This window comes from Elephantulus edwardii, unplaced genomic scaffold (genome assembly GCF_000299155.1).
Source record: "Elephantulus edwardii isolate Elephantulus edwardi_28Jun2011 unplaced genomic scaffold, EleEdw1.0 scaffold00013, whole genome shotgun sequence".
Classification (NCBI taxonomy): Eukaryota; Metazoa; Chordata; class Mammalia; order Macroscelidea; family Macroscelididae; genus Elephantulus; species Elephantulus edwardii.
The window spans coordinates 2397585-2413025 of NW_006399763.1; positions in this window are offsets into that span (position 1 = coordinate 2397585).

A 15441-nucleotide genomic window follows, 5' to 3' on the forward strand; every position below is an offset into this window, starting at 1 on the left:
CCGGGCGCGCGCCGCGGGCCGGGGCACCGCAGGCTCCCTCTGGTGTCCCCTCGCTGGCGTCCCTCCTGGACCCTCGCTCCCTCTCCAAGAGCAGAACCCCAAACGTCCAGGGACCGCAGTTGAGAGATCTCAGCTCGGAGCAGGGCACCACGGGCTCTGGGCCCATCCTGGTGTCTGGTTCCCTATTAGAACCGGACACCAAGTAACATGCGAGATAAGATGTTGACCGCAGATGCAAGGCTACTTCGGCGTGGAAATACTGGCAAGCGATGATGTTGGTGCCTACTACACTTTGATAAACTTGATGCCCTCAGATTGGATCAGGAACCAATAGGTTTTCACTAAGCCTTACCTTGGGCACTTTACTACAATCATTTCACTTTTACTGAATTTCCTAACAAACGAAGAACTAGAATTGACTCAGATGAAAAATGCAATTCTACTGCACTTCTGAGCGCAACAGTAGATTCTGAATAGTGTATGTGAAATGTCTTGGTTTTAATAACGTAAAAATAGCTACTCTTTTAAATGTTCTGGGTGAGGTGGGTTATTTTTACTTTAAAAAGATAGTCATTTAGGTTTATAAAAACATCTCCACAAGACCCTAATACCTTATGAATGCGCTACAGGAAACAGGCATAAAAAAGGTCTATCTGCATCGGTTCATAAATACCTTTTTTGTTCTTATATAAAATCCTCCTAAATCACTGGAGATTATTTTAAAGACTAGATTGGAGCTCCACAACAACCCAATACATAAAAAGGGCCAATCCAGTGTACGCCAGAGTCCGCCCATTGGGGTAACTCCTGGCTCCAGGCTTTGCGCAGGGCCCGTCACTCAAGTGACGCGCGGCCCCGCCCCTGTACCAAGCTAGTTCGACGCGTACAAACAGATGATGTCATTGTATCCCCACGCGCGTGACCCAAGAGCTCTGCGCTGCGCCGCCATTCGCTGCGCCGCTTACCCGTCAAGCCACGTAGCGCGCTGACTGGCCACGGCCAGCAATCTCCAGGCCCCAGACGCCCCTCTCCGCCCCCCGCCCCCGCCCCCCTAGCAAATAATAAACAATCGAGTAAAATTTTAAGGCTGGCAGCAGGGGTAGGAGAAGAGGAGAAAGAAAGAGCCTGAAGCCAAGTCTTCGAGTGCAGTTGGAGGAAGAGTTAAGAGGGGGTGGGTGTGCGTGGTCGTGGGAGCAGAGTTGGGAGGAGAGGAGGGAGCCGATCTGGGGCGACGGGTCCCACTGCGGTGTGGAGTCACTGGGGGTGGAAAGTTGGAGCGCATTGGATGTGTGCGTCTGTAAGTACAGGGGGCGCTAGGGCCCTGGAGCTCCTGGGCGATGGGCTGCCCGCGGCCTACGGAGGGGGAGGAGACCGAGCGCTACAGGGGCGGCGCGGGCGGAGTCGGCCGACACGTGCGGGAGGGCGGCGGGCGCGCGCCTCACTGGCTTAGCCTTGGGCGCGCGGCCTCGTCAGGCGCGCGCGCTTGTTTACCAGCGCACGTGGGTGTTATTTTTAAATGGAATGTTGTGTTGGCTGCGCGGCGGAGTGGCGGGCGCGTGGGGCTGTCTGTGCCGAATAGGGGACTCGGCGGGGCCAGCTCTCCAGGCCGCGAAGCTGTTGCCCGTTTTGCATTTCCAGCGAAGCTAGAGGCCTGCGTTGGAGAGCCTGGCACTGAGTTCCGCGTGCTGCCCAGGCAGCCGCGGAGACGACGTGCTCACGCCGCGGCACATGCATTTGGGGTGACTGAGCTGCCGCATTCACATTTTGGAAACAAAGCCCACTCCTTTAAAGGCTTTGTGCTTGAGGCCGCACCAAACACGGTACTGAGCGGTTAATGGTTCCTGGGAGCAGATCTTGCTTGCACAATTACTGCCTAGTGCATACACTCGTGTGTCCTGGGGAACCCTGAACCCTACGTGGCCTGTACCCTCACTTCCTTGTTCCTACTATTCCCAGTGCACATGTGCTCATACCGTGGACATATGACTGCGTACTTTCTAATGTGCACCTGGATACTTCCCAGGAATAAGGCTCAGAGGTAGCAACTGTGAGGCTCAGCTCTCCTTGTGGGATGCATCCAAAGGCATGATCTGCATTTGGTTTATGGCCTATTAGTGTGAACTGTGATATGCAACCCTACATGAGGTGATCTTCAGTTCAGAACATATTACCTAGTGTCTCGATTTTGCTTTGCAGAAAGAATCAGGAGGTTAGACTATCCACGATTTTGCACCAGTGATACAGCATAAAATCCAAGTTATGTTCAGATGCTTGTTTAAAATTGTTAATGCACTAAAAGAAACCCACACTTTATCGTCTTCAAATCAGAGCAATCCTTTGCCAGCAGAATACAAGTCTGCAAAAGAATGTGTTTACACTGGCCAGGCTTTCGGCATTCGACTTTCACTGTAAACATGTTGAGTGCCCATTTATAGAATGCATATCCCAAGGATGTTTTTTAAATGAAAGATTCCATAGATAGAACATGTTTATGTATTGAGTGTGTTATAACCCCATAGTGGTGGGTGGGAGCCAGAACATGACAGTCAGCCATTTCCCTCAAAGAGCTTACAGTCTTGGTTGGAAGGATAAACATTTTCTAAGTTAAATATTTCACAGGTGTTAAAGCAGTATAAGGCAGCGCAAGAGATCATATGTTGGGTAAGTTGTGAATGAGAATCAAAACTTCAAACAATGACTAATAAACACTGAGCTTTATTAAATATTACTGTTTTGTTGTGATTTTAATGCAAGTTTATATAAAAATTGGATTTCCATTCATTCATTGTTGCATTTTACTCCCTGCCCACCCTCACCCCTAGTCCACTTTTCTCTTTGCAAAAAATTCTTTCATTGTTGTACAGTTCCCCCACATCAGTCCACTTAACTATGCAGCTCTTATTCTAGACTGTTGGCATGCAAATAATCCCTAATAATATATTCCTTTTAAGCAGTTCTTTCCCTCATCTGTTTCAATGCCGTGTACATTATTTATCCCTTCTTTTCTTAGTCTCCCCAACCCCAATTTCAGTCCTGTTTTATAACAATGGCATTATGCACTGTTTGTCTTTTTGTGACTGAGATATTTCACTCAGCATAATGTCCTCCAGGGTCACCCATATTTTATAATATTTCCTTAGTTCCTTGTTTTTCAATGCTGCATAGTATTCCATTGTATGAATATACCACAGCTTCTCTATTCATTCGTTGATGAGCTCTTAGGTTGTTTCCATCTCTTTGCTATTGTAAACAATGCAATGATGAACTTGGGTGTGCATGTATCTGCTTGGGTAGCAGTTCTGGTTTCTTTAGAGTATATTCCCAGTAGTAGAGTTGCTGGATCAAATGGTATTTCTATTTCCAACTTTCTGAGAAAGGGCCATACTGCCTTCCAGAGTGGTTGCACCATTTTACACTCCCACCAACAGTGAATAAAGGTTTTGCTGCTCTGTTGAATTTTGCTATTGTTACTAGGGTAAGATGATATCTCATAGTTGTTTTAATTTGCATCTCTCTTCGACCTAGGAATTTTAAACATTTCTTCATGTGTTTGTTCGCTATCTGAATGTCTTCTTTGGTGAAGTGCACTGAGCTTTTTAAAAAAATTTTTTTAAATTTTTATTAAATTTTATTAATCTTAATGAACATGGACAGAGATTTTGGTGCCTCACCTAAAGATTTTGCACTTGTGCTTTTTTCCCAGTGAGCAAAACTTTTAGGATGTTTATATCTTTTCTAAAAGGATTGTTTCTTGGCCTGAAATCACCTTCATTTTGCTTTTCAGTTGTAGGTCTCCTTAGTTCTTTTTCTTCCTTTTTCTTTAAGCTAAATTTTCACTTTGGGAATGCTCAGTAAGTTAGGGTTGTTGTTTGAAGAAGAAATAAAGGTGAATACCAGCATTACCTTTGAGGTAAAATTTCTGGTGGAAACCTTCCTCACTTTTTATTGATTAAATATCTCTCTACAGTTTGAGGTGATCAGTGGGGAAACAACAGTTTAACCTATTTTGCCAGAATAAGCTGAGTAAGTTCGCCATCACAGACACCTAGCTGTGAAGGTTGGTGGCAGATGCCAGGACCTCCCTCAGAGAACATTGCCAACACATCACAGCTCTTGCTCCACTCATGTTCTTCTTAGACTTAGGTCAGTTAGATCTTGCCTCTGACTCCAGAGCCCAGAGTGTCGGCCTAAACATAGTTCCTCTGGAGAAGTGCTCTTTTTCCTGTTGGATCAGCACCTTTGTTCATCTTAAAAACAAATGGAAGAAACACAAATATAATACAAGCGTTTTAACAAGCGTATGATTCAACAGAAAGATTCAACTCCAACACTCAGGTCTGAGCACACTCCCCATCCTTTTCCTGATGTCCTCATTAGTCCCTTCAGCTGCCATATGGAACGCTTACTGTATTTACTGAACACTTAATACCAAAGTTGACATCTACCACCAGCTCTGAGGAAGAAAAATGGGCAATTTCTCCTTCATAACTTTGGAAACCCAATGGAGGGTCAGCTTTGAGTCAGTTAAAATTCTATAGGAATCAGGGGACTTTTAGTAGGATTGAGTTAAATGAGATTATGAACCAAACATATTTAAGATTAGAATATCCTGGGTAAGGGATGCTTTTAAAAATAGTGATGCCCAGGCTCCGTCTAGGATTGAATAAATTAGGATCTCTGGGGGTGGGGCCAGGAAAATTAATGCAGTGAGGTTGTAACATTGAGTTCCTGAGCTGCCTTCTGCACTGCAGTGTTTGTCTTCAGCTATGAATTGACTAGAGTGTTGTGCCGCTAACTAAAAATTGGTCCCTGTGGTTCCTTCTGCACAGAAAGATGAACTATCTCCTCTATTAAAATTTGTGTTATGTACTACTGAGCTGGAACCAATTCATAGATGACCTTCCGGCAGGTTTTAAGAGGCACAGGAGGAGATTGCCCATTTTACTCCCGTGGAGCAGCTGGTAGAGTTAAACCAAGTGCCTTTGGGTTGGCAGTGCAGCCCGTTACTGCTGTGCCACCAAAGCAGCCTCAGAAACCTGACATTTGATCGCTGTTGAGTCCGAGTCTGCTTGCGTGTAGTGGGTTTGAGTGTTTTAGTCAGAATGATGACAAAGCCATTAACTGACTACAACACACTCTGTTGTATAGAACAATCTATTCGTCTTCATTTATGGGGATTTGTTCCCACCCGGGGAGCCCTGGCTGCTCAGTCACAGTGAGAAGATTGCCCCTCTGCCTCCTGCAGAACCACTGATAGATGCCTACTGCCTCTCAGCCTGTGAGTTACCAGCACAGCTCATTATGGATTGTGCCACGGAGCTCCCCTAACTGTTGTTTGTTGTTGTTATGTGCCATCGAGTCGCTTGCGACTAATAGTGACCCTATGTACAATAGCCCTAAACTCTGCTCTGTCCTGTGCCATCCGCACTGTCTCTGACACTCCCATCCCAATTATCCCAGTCACTGAATCAATCCACCTCATAGAGGGCCTTCCCCTCCTGCGCTGTCCCTCCACCCTCCCAAGCATGATGTCCCTCTCTAAGGACCAGTCTCTCCTCACAACATGTCCAAAGTAAGTTAGACGGAGCCTCACAATCCTTGCCTCCAAGGAGCCACCTAGTTTAACCCTTTCCAGGACAAATCTGTTTGTTTTCCTAGCAGTCCATGGTATTCTCAATACTCTTCTCCAGCACCACAGCTCAAAGGCATCAATTCTCCTTCTATCCTCCTTGGTCATTGTCCAACTCTCTGATGCATAACTACAGCCAAGAAAACCTTATGGAGCCTTTCTGCTCTGTGCCAGAATTGACTCAGCAGCACCAGGTAGGAAGTCACACTGTGAGTAGCTGGCCTCAATTTTTAATTGCAGTGCCTCACTTTATGGTGCATACTCCTTTAGTTCCCAGCTTCCTAAAGTGGCCATTTGGTGGAAAGAAATTGGTATGGAACCAGACAAGCAAACATAACCTCACGTGTTTTACCAACTTGTCCAAAACTGGCCATTGTCTAGTCAGGTCTGCCTCCACAGAACTGGGGTTTTGATGCTTCTTAGTGTTTTTGAATGCATAAGGTTAGAATCCACCACTACTCCATGGGAGAAAGGTGGACCATATTCTGTGAAGTCTATAGTCTTGGATTTCTCATTGGATGGAGGGTCAGCTATGAGTTGGTTCCAGCTCTATAGCACATAACAAGAAGAACAGTGCTTTTAAAGTTTTAAAATCTTCTTTCAACATTTCACCTAAGAGCTAGCTCCTTAAATCTGCTTGAAAATTATAGTTGATAAGACTGGCACCATTCTTACATGGCAGCAATTAACTGGCATGCTTTCTCCAGTTCATCTTTTCATCCCCAAGCCCTCTTCCCTCATTATGCCCCTGGCAGATCTGGGCATTTGACTTAAGCCATTTCACTTGTTCTCTAGAGTGGCAAGTTAAAGCAGGCACATTCCAGGTCATGGGCAAATGTGCACACTGCACTGTCTCTTCTCAAGTCTTTGTTCAGTGAACTAAATTGGTAACCTAAAAGGGGTCACTGGAAGAGTGTTTACACAGAATTCTGCAAAGTCTTAATAACAGGTCTCCTCATTTCCACACTTTGTCTGCACTTCACGGCTCCTAGTCTACTCCACTACTGTCTCACATGTTCTGAGGAGGAATATTTGTTTTGAATAGAAAGTGAAAAGATTGAAAACATTTGAGACATTCTTCCTGAACTCTTCTCACCAATTAATTATGCATTATATAATCTTGTCTCCTCAATTTGACCTGTGGAGTAGACACCTAGAACAAGGCTTTATTATTATTATTAATGAATTGTAGAGCTGGCAATAAATTAAGGAACCACAAAGGCCAAAGTCAGAGTTAAGGTGGGGCCCTGGAAAGTGAGCAAGCTCCTAGAAAATCTGCCAAATAATAATGTCCTGGGGTTTCTGTTTTGATGGGTGTTTGGAGTTAATTTGACAGAAAATAAAGCCCCGGACTATCCAAAATGAATAATGATAATTTTCTGCGTAAAACTGGAACTCCAAAGGACTAAAGGATGAATGTGAAGTTGACCTACTATGCAGATGAGGACTCCAAGGGGGGAAAATTGCCTGTCTTGTTCCTGGGATTAATTGGAGGATTGAAGACAGATCTGTAAGTCTTCCTGGAAAACTCATAACCACAGTATGGTCTGCATGTACAGTTAAGAACCAAATTAATGACACTGTGTAATTCAAAAGAACATCATGAGGAGAAGTCGGTGTAGTCCTTGATTTGTGGTGCTTTGAAGAACTGACAGCAAACACAATTCCTCTCCATAGGAAGATCTCAAACCTAGGCTCCAAAGAATTCCCATAAATAAGGTCTCACAATATGAAAGCACAGAAGAAAGAAAAAGGACACAAAAGTCAGACATGCAAAAGCTTAGAAGAATCAGACTCAGACTAAAAAATAAGTATGTTCAACATATTTCAGGAATTAAAGAAGCATTTCTTCTTTCTATTTATTTATTGATTGATTGTTGTTATTCTTTACCTGACTAGATTTTAGGTCCTCGGAGACAGAAAGTAGGCCAAATACCTTGTAGATTGATGATTCTTTGACAAATGAAGGAAATACTCCTAAATTGAAAGCTAGCAGTCAAAGTAAGTTTTCATTTCAAAAATCCTGTTGTAAGTTCCAGCAGATCACTTGTAAGGTCAAGGAAGACATGAAGAAAGAATTAGTAACAGATGCATTGGCTTTTTAAAAATGATCCATCTACCCTCTTTCTCATCTTTGGAAAACTTGTGAAGTGAGCTTTTATAAGTCTGTGGCTTCTTGTTAGAAAAGCTATTTAAAATTTCTTGTAGTTAAAATCTTCAAAACCAAATTGCTTTAAAATATTGATGTGGTACATGAAGAAATCAAGGCCTGATGGATGGAATCATTCACTTCTTTTCAGGATGAATTGTGTCTCCCTGATAAAATTTGGCATGTCCACTAACAAGTTTTCTCAATTAATTCAGAACTTAACCCCACAGGGTATAATTTGAGGCTGCAGGAATATAAATCTGACCATTCATTGGCTCTCCTACCTCTACTGCCTAAAATGGGATAAATCTATGAAACAGCAAAACTACAAAGGAAAGATTGAAGATGAAGTAATTGAAAATACTGTGGGTTTCAGAACTAAAGTATGCCTAAGCCAAGCCATGGTATTTTCAGTCACTTCATATATGTGTGAAAGCTGGACAATGAATAAGGAAAGAATAAGAAAAATTGATGCCTTTGAATTATGCACTTGGTAAAGAATATTGAATATATAATGAACTGACAAAATAACAAGTCTTATCATGGAAAAAGTACAACCAGAGTGTTCCTTACAAGTCTCATAGATTTTGGGTATATTATCAGGAGAGGTTAGTCCCTGAAGAAGGACATCTTGCTTGGTAAAATCGAGGGTCAGCAACATGGTTGGGCATGAACATGCAAGTAAGATGTGTTAGTCAGTCTACACAGGGATTAGGTAGTATCACCATCCCATCAAGTTTAAATTGAACGGGTTCAAGAGCAGAATTTGGGAATCTTACTACCAACCATAAAGAAGAAACAGAAAATGCAGTGTGAGTTCTTTAGTGCCTGAAATCTTGCACCAGTGGGACCTACAGGAGAGCAATCTATGGAGAGAGAGCCAAGGGCCTTTGCCTAAGCTTGCTGGAAGGTTGGGGAGAGGAAGGAGGAGATGCCCTCGTGGGCAGAACCAAGGCAGCTTTGTAACATTGGCCGAGAGCCACAAGGTGGAGGCTTGCGGGACTCTGAGCACACTTAAGAGGCTGTCCTGACTGAGAAATTGTATCCTATTGTTAACATGAGTTGTAACCTGTTAACTTTCCTAATAAGCCCTATAATCATGAGTATGGTTCTATGAGGTCTGAGTAGCTGCTGCCATGGATTTTGGATCTAGCAGAACAGTAGCACTGATACTGAAATTAGAAGTAGGTATGAGCGTGTGAGGGACATGTCTGACCTCATGAGAATTGGTGTTGTGTTATGGATGTTGTTAATAAGGACAGTTCTCTCGTGGAGTTAGTAGAAGTTAGATATGGTTGTCCTTATGCTGTCCCCAATCTTTTCACAAAATCCAAATGAGAGTTCTACTCCACCCCATAGTCAATATGAATTAGGATTGATGGCAACAAGCTTTGGAATATAATCTTAGAAGCCCTGGTGGCTTAGAGGTTAAGTATTTACCTGCTAACTGAAAGGTCAGCAATTCAAACCCATTGGCTACTCTGTGGGAGAAAAGACCTGGCTGGCCAAGTCAATAAAGGTAACAGTTTTGGGACTCCAATGAGAGTTCTGCTCCACCTTGTAACAACGGTCCCTATGAATCAGAATTGACTCAACATCTATGGGTTGGATTCGGTTTCTTTAATGTAATCTTGGTCCTAATAAACAATACCGGAGAATCCTGAGTGAAAATATGGAAAAGAACATATTATAGTAGCATTACCAAATTAATTCTGTTTCTAACCAGAAAAACCCTTCTTTTCTGAAAGATGCTTGTTTCTGCTGCATTAGCATTGTTGCAGGGCAAGTACTCTTCTCTAAGAGCTTGCTTGTAGCTTGTAGAGGGAGCAGAGGGGTGAGGATAGATAGGGGCAAAACCACAGGGTTGCACAGTTTGTTGGGTGGAGGGAGAGGGTGAAGGAAATGGGAAGGATCTTGCAGAGACCCGAAAAGATTGAGTAATGATAAGCAGGGCCAGTAGTGATTGATTTTATAAAACATAATGCATCGGAATGATCGTATGAAACACAATATGAAAGAAGACTGTGAAACACAATGTGTATGAACTGTGTGAGGAAGTAAATATAAAATAATAAAAAGAAGATATCTTTTTTTTTACCTGAAACTAGGTGTGGGCTCTTTTATACTTTCTTGTGACTTATGATTTAGTATGTTGTTGCTGTTGTTAGGTGTCACTGAGTAAAATACAATGACCCTGTGAACAACCAACCTGAACTCTGTCCTATCCTGTGCCATCCTCCTCATCTCTGACACACTAGAGCCTGTTGCTGAAGTCAACATGTCAGTCCATCTCATTGGGGGTCTTCCTCTCCTTCTCTGACCCTGCATCTTTCCAAGGAATAGACTCACCTAGATCCATGTCCATAAGTATGAAAAATGAGGCTTCACAATCTTTGTTTCCAAGGAGCACTCTGCACTTTTCCCAAGACATATCTATTTGTTCTTTTGGCAGTTGATGGGATATCCGGCACTCTTCTCCAGCCCCCCCAACTCTAAGACATACATTCTTTTTCTATGATCCTTATTCGTTATCCAGCTCTCTGATGCACTGTAGGTGACTGAGAAGATCATGGCCTGAATCATGTACACCTTAGTCTTCAAAGAGACATCATTGTTCCTCAGAATTCTGGAGAGGTCCCTGACAGCTAACTTGCTCAATGCAGTATATCTCCTGATTTCCTGACTTCTGGTACCAAGGGTATTGATTATTGATTCAAGCAAAATGAAATCATTGACACGTCAGCCCTTTCTCCATCTATCATAATGCTGACTGTTGGTCCTGTAGTGAAGACCTTTGTTTTCTTGATGTTAAGATGTAATCTGTAACAAAGGCTATAGTATTTGATCTTCCGCAGCAAACATTTCACATCCTCTTCACTTTCAGCAAAGTTGTGTTATCTGCATAACTCAGGTAGTTGTTGAGTCTTCCTCCAGTTCTGATGTCACAATCTTCATAGAGCCCAGCTTCATTAATTACTGATTTAGCATACAGATTGAATAGGTGTGGAGAAAGGATACAACCCTAATGAATACCATTCCTGATTTTAAGCCATGCAGTGTTTCCTTACTCTATTTGGACAACAGCTTCTTGGTCTAGGTGTAGATTTTGCATGAGCACAATTAAATGTTCTGAGATTCCCATTCTTCTCAAGGTTAGCCATTATTTATTACGATCCACCCAGTCAAATGCCTTTGCATTGTCAATAAAGCACAAATAGACATTCTTCTGGTATTCTCTGCTTTCAACCAATATCCATCTGACTTGTTGTTGTTGTTGTTATGTGCCGTCGAGTCGCCTGTGACTCATAGCAACCCTATGTACAACAGCCCTAAACTCCGCTCTGTCCTGTGCCAATCGCACTGTCTCTGACACTCCCATCCCAATTATCCCAGTCACTGAATCAATCCACCTCATAGAGGGCCTTCCTCTCCTGCGCCGTCCCTCCACCCTCCCAAGCATGATGTCCCTCTCTAAGGACCGGTCTCTCCTCACAACATGTCCAAAGTAAGTTAGACAGAGCCTCAGAATCCTTGCCTCCAAGGAGCCACCCGTTTTAACCCTCTCCAGGACAAATCTGTTTGTTTTCCTAGCAGTCCATGGTATTCTCAATACTCTTCTCCATCTGACTTAAGTAATGATATTTTTAGTTCCATGGCTTCCTCCAAAACCAGCTTTCACTTCTGATAGTTCCCTGTCAATGTACTGTTTTAGCCATTTTTAAATTATCTTCAATAATATTTTGCTTATATGAAATATTAATGTTATTGTTTGATAATTACCACATTCTGTTAGATCACCTTTCTTGGGAATGGGAAAAATATTTATTTCTTCCAGTCAGTTAGCCAGATAGCTACCCTCCAAATTTGTTGGCATAAACTGGTGACCACATCTAGGGTGGCATCACCATTCTACCACCAGGGCATCAGCTGTGGCCTGAAAAGTGTATCTTGTGCCTTATTTGTATGTCTAGTTGTTTTTATGATTTGCAATACATATCTGTCGGTTCGGTTATTAAGGAATAATTTGCATATTGGCAATTACTTAATATCTTAAATGTGTCCAGGCTTGGATATAATTGCTGATGTCAAATGGATCCTAGCTGAAAGTAAGGAATACCAGAAGAATGTCTGTTTGTGCTTTATTGACTATGGAAAAGCATTTCACGGTGTGGATAATGACAAGTTGTGTTGACATTGAAAAGAATGAGAATCTCAGAGCACTTGATTATGCTCATGCAAAAGCTCTACCTGGATCAGAAGGCTGTTTTGTGAACAGAGTAGCGGTGCACTGCATGGTTTGAAATTGAGAAGGGAGTACATGAGGGTTGCATTCTCTCTCCACACCTGTTGAGTCTATATGCTGAGCAAATTACCCGAGAAGCTGGACTCTGTGAAGAGGAGCGTGACATCAGGATTTGAGGGATACTTATCAATGACCTGTGTTATGCAGATGACACAACTTTACTTGCTGAAAGTGAGGAGGACTTGAAGCATTTGTTGCAGAAGATCAAAGAATGTAGCCTTCAGTATGTATTGTGTCTCAATATCAAGAAAGCAAAGATTCTTGCCACTGGACCAATAGGCAGTGTCATGATGGGTGGAGAGAAGATTGAAACTGTCATCAGCTGCATCTTGCGTAGCATCACAGTTAACACCCTTGGTACAAGCAGTCAGGAAATAAGGAGACACATTACACTGGGAAAATCTGCACTTAGGGACCTTTCTAAATTATTGAGGAGCAGTGATGTCAGTTTGAGGACTAAGGTACAGCTGATTCAGGCCATTGTCTTTCCAATTACTAACTATGCATCCAAAATCTGGACAGTGTATAAGGGTGATAGAAAAAGAAGTGATGCCTATGAGCTGTGGTATTGGAGAAGAGCATTGAACATCCCATGGATGGCCAAGAGAACAGATATGTCTTGGAGATGGTGCAGCTGGAGTGCTCTTTGGAGGCAAGAATGATGAGGCTTCACCTCATATATGTTGGACATGTTGCCAGAAGGTACTGGTCCTTGGAGAGGGACATGATGTTGGGAAGGGTGGAAGGTCAAGAAAGGAGAGGAAGACGCTCAACCACAGTGACTGCTGTAGTGGACTCTTGTGTGTCAGGAAGTGTGAGGCTGGCGCAGGACAGAACAGAGTTCAGTTCTTTTGTTCATAAGGTCTCTATATGAGTTGTGTTCACCTGACAGCACCTAACAAAAACCATCAGGACAGCACTTATCTATCAGTCTGCTGCACTGCTGTCACTTACGGGGTGCTCTAATGCTGGACTTTGCTCTCTGAAACAGAGGAGGACCTGAAGTGCTTGCTGCAGAAGCCCAAGGACTGTAGTCTTCAATATGGATTGAAGCTCAGCATCAAGAAGACACCATTATAGATGGAAAAGAGATTGAGGTTGTTAACAATTGCACCTTTTTTGGCTCCACAATCAACTCTTGGCAGCAGCAGTCAGGAAATTAAAAGACAATTTGCACTGGGAAAATCTGCAGGTCAGGGACCTCTCCAGAGTACTGAAAAGCAATGATGTCAGTCTAGAGACTAAGGTGCACCTGAGCCAGTCCATGGTCTTTGCAATTACTTACTGTGCATCAGAGAGCTAGACAATGACTAAGGATGACAGAAGACATTGAGTTGTGGTGCTGGAAAAGAGTCCTGAACATACCATGGACTGCCAAGAAAACAAATAGGTCTGTCTTGGAGAGGATGAATCCAAGTTTTTCCTTGGAGGCTAGGCTTTTGAAGCTCCATCTCACATATTTTGGGCATGTGGCCAGGAGGGATTGATCCTTAGAGAAGGACATCATGCTCAGAAGGGTGGAGGGACAATCCAGGAGAGGAAGACCTCAGATGAGATGGATTGTTAAGAATAACTGGGGTAATGGAGATAGATGTATTGGAGTCAGTGAGACTGGCTCAGGACAGGACAGACTTCAGAACAGTTGTACATAGCATCACTGTGAATCATAAGCAGCTCAACAGCACAAGACAACAACAACAATGCTAGAATCTGTAACACCAATTTTTCAGGTATCGGAAAGGTCATCCCTTGTCAAGTGGTTGCAACAGAGCTCCTAGATTAAGACAGTCTAGAAAGAAGGATTGGCCATCCATTTCCAAAACAACAGGCCATTAAAAACTCTATGAACAAAGGACTATGGGCTGTTATAGTATTAGACATAGAGCCCAGATAGGAAATAACTAAAAAATTAATAGAAACAGCTGCAGAATATACAAAGTTTGAGTATAGGAAAAATGGAAGTTTTTAAAACCTAAATGGAACGCATGAAGATTGACATTCTAGGTATCAGTCAACTGAGATGGACAAGCATGGGCCACTTTGAATCAGATAATCATGTGATCTACTATGCTGGGAATGAAAAACACGGGAAAGGATGTTGCTCTCATAGTTAAAAAGACAATTTCAAAATCCATCCTGAAGTACAGTGCTATGAGTGATAGGATACTAGCCATGCACATATTAGAAAGACCTATTAATATGATTATTATTCAAATATATGCAGCAACAACTAAAGTGAAAGAGAAGGAGATTGAGAGTTTCTACCAACTTTTGTAGCCTGAAATGGATCAAACATCCAATTAATAGATGCATTAGTAATTATTGGAAGTTGGAAACAATGAGAAAGGAATAGCAGTAGGAAAGTATGGACTTGACAGAAATGAGGTCAGATATTGAGTGGTCTAATTTTGTGCTCTCAATGATTTATTAACTGCAGATACCATTTTTTAAAAACACAAATGATGGCTTTACACATGGACCTCACCTGATGGATTGCATGGTGATCAGATTGACTATATTTGTGGAAAGAATTGTTGGAGTAGTACAGTATCTGTTGTCAAAACCAGACCAGGTGCTGATTGTCAAAAAAAGACCATCAATTACTCATGTGCAAGCTCAAATTTAAGCTGAAGAAAATGAAAACTAGTCCACAGGAACCAAAATATGACTTTGAGTCTATCTTAGTTGAAGCTAAAAATAATCTCAAGAATAGGTTTGGTGCATTAAACACCTGTGGTTGAAGACGAGAGGAATTGAGGGAGAATAACAAAGATATCATCCATGAAGAGAGCAAAAGGTCACTACAAAGAAAGGAGAGGAAAAATAAAAATTGATCTCAGAAGAGACTATGAAAATTACTTTAGAACATCAAGAAACCAAAACAAAAAGAAGAGATGCATTGGTGGGGAAGTTGAACAGATTTCAAAGGGCAGCTCAAGAAGTTAAAGCAAAGTATTATAATGGAGTGTGCAAAGACCTAGAATTGGAGAATAAAAAGGGAAGAACTCACTTAGCATTTCTGAAGCTAAAATAATTGAAAAATAAATTCAATCCTCGAGTTGCAATACTGAAAGCTGCTGTGTGCACAATTTTGAATGATCTAGGAAGCATCAAAAGAAGATGGAATGAATACTCAGAATCACTGTCCCAAAAAGAATTAGTTGACACTGAAAAATTCCAGGAAGTTACATATTGACAAAAGCCAACAGTAATGAAAGATGTCTTTCAGTCTGCACTGAAGGCATTGGAAAAAATAAGGCCCTGGGAGTTGCTGATTTAGTATGAATATACTCTGTTACGTTTCCTGATCATAGTTGTCATGTCTGTAGCTCACTCAGATGTAAAATATAGTTTGTTTGT